This window comes from Sesamum indicum, linkage group LG5 (genome assembly GCF_000512975.1).
Source record: "Sesamum indicum cultivar Zhongzhi No. 13 linkage group LG5, S_indicum_v1.0, whole genome shotgun sequence".
Lineage (NCBI taxonomy): Eukaryota > Viridiplantae > Streptophyta > Magnoliopsida > Lamiales > Pedaliaceae > Sesamum > Sesamum indicum.
Window position 1 is genome coordinate 6,487,544 of NC_026149.1, and position 2,472 is coordinate 6,490,015.

General features: G+C 29.0%; 1 pseudogene; it reads right to left on the reverse strand.

The window, feature by feature from the left end:
• On the reverse strand, positions 1,127-2,203 carry LOC105162180 (annotated as a pseudogene).

Genomic DNA, 2,472 nt, shown 5'->3' on the forward strand with positions numbered 1-2,472 from the left:
AGACGAGTCGAGCCGGCTCGATTTTGAGCTCGAGCTCAATTCTCTCTATTTATCAGTTCGCGAGCTTTTTCTATTTTTTATATATATTTTTATTTATAAATTTTTTATATACTTAATTTCATATTCAATACTTTATCAATTTTATACTCAAAATTGACCATATATTATAATTATTAATCAATATCATACAGTTTATTTTGGATAATAATAAATTATTGTACTTTTATTTTTACATTTAATCTTTATACAAAAATAAATTTAATTAACAACTTAGTAAATTATAATATTTTTTATAGTTAAAATTATATTTAATATGGCACATATAAACTTTATATTTTAATATATATTTGTATTGTGTTACGTTTTTTTTCAAATTGACAAGTAATTCACTTATGATATTTTTATCTATTTATGATTTTATATTTGTATCAAGATACATATTATGCATTATGCAATCTGCTTTATTACTTATAAATATATGTCAAAATTTAGTGATTCCTATTAATTAATCTAAAAATAACGATAATGATAATAATAGTGATGGTTGAAAAATTTTAATTATTGTTATTATTATTTTATTATATATATAATTTGGTAAAAAATTTTAATTAACAATTACCATATCTTAAAATTCGGGTGCCCGATTCATACGAAATTTAAATATATATTAGATTGTGTCCATTAAATCATATTAGATGGTTTGATTTAAAATCACATGGCTTAATTCAATGATACACCGACTTGAATAATTATTCTTATGTTTCGTGTATGATATCTTGACATCCATATAACCAATAAGTCTAAAACTTTACCAAAGGTATTTTTCTGTAAGTCTGATCATATCTAACGGTTTGATCTGAATTTTGATGGTCCGATTAACTCATGTTGTTCAACAATGTAAGACGATAGTTACATCAATGTAAGTAAAATCTCTATAAATTAATATTCTATAAATGAATAAATTCTCTAAAACAATAAAATCTTTCTGTCCCGACTTGGGCCTTTGGAAAAAATCATCAAATTCAATAAGATAATAAGATAATAATTTTTCAAAAAATCCCTTTATAAATATTAGGTCCCATTAAAACTCTAAATTAATAATTCATAAATATTACAATTATAAATATTATTGTAATTTGCTAAAATATGAATCTATTGTAACTTGATTTTTCTTAAAATTTAAATCTAATTGGATTTCTTCCCTAACTTTTTTAATTGCAGCCAAGAGTTCCGGTGTCGAGTTCTCTAGCTGCAACAAAAAATCGTGAAGAGTTGTTGCCGCACTCAAAGCCTCCTTTCTCGTGGCTGGTTCCAACGGTATTGAATCGTCTTTAGCTTCATCATTAGTTGGATCTTCAATAAAATCAGCAACAATTTCCTCCAAACTTTGAACCATTGAACATTCATTATTTTCATCCAGATAGTCCACCAATTTGTTAACGTCCATTTCATTGCGATAACCAACATCCTTGACCATATTCTCAAGCTCATGTAGGCTTTTTTCAAAGTTTGTCTCACTTGAGTCGCTTGAGATTTCTCTATTTGAACGGATTTTGCAGTGCCAAAAGCAATTTGCTACTGACACTTGAGAAACATTGGTTGTCCAAGCGGAGACTGCAAAATTGATGACATCTAAAACATTAATCTTTTCAGGATTAGGTAGCCCAACTCATGACCTTCCAGTAGATTTTTGTAGAATCTCCTACGATAGTGCATCTTGAAAGCTCTAATTATTCCTACATCACATGGTTGGATCTTTGATGTCATGTTAGGTGGCAAAAAACAACTCAACATTCCGTAACCCTTCAATATTTTTTGGATGGGCTGGACAATTGTTAACCATCAACATTCTTCTGCCATTCATTTTGTGATAAAACCAGCGAACATATTCATGAAAAAGCACACTAGTCATCCATGCCCTCTTGTTGGAACGATAAAACAATTGATGTTGCTCATGTTGATATTTTTTCAGCAACATGGCTTTGCATATTTTCCAATAATTCATAAAGGAATTTTTTCTGAACCGTCCTCGTTGCAACAAATAACAAAAGCCTCTCTTTGTCTTGCTTTCTTTCCTCAAGTTGCTTGGTTGAAGAGAGTGATCAGCTTGTAACCTATAAAATACACCTGTTTCATCCAAATTAAAAACATCATTCATGGAAAACTGGTTTATTTTCTCCCTTATAGCCTCTAGTTTAGTTTTTAGTTTTTAACTATTATTTATGTTTTCAATGGGTCTATTAACTACATACATATACATATATACATAGATAAACTTTTAGAAGAGTGTAGAGAACTAAAAGAAAAACAAGAGAGAGAGAGAGAGACGGTGGTGAGCGGAGAGCAAGAGGAAAAGAAAAAAAGAGAAAAGAAAAGAGAAGAAAATACAAAGAGAGAGAGAGAGAGACGGTGGTGAGCGGAGAGCAAGAGGAAAAGAAAAAAAAGAAAAGAAAAGAGAAGAAAACAAAAGAA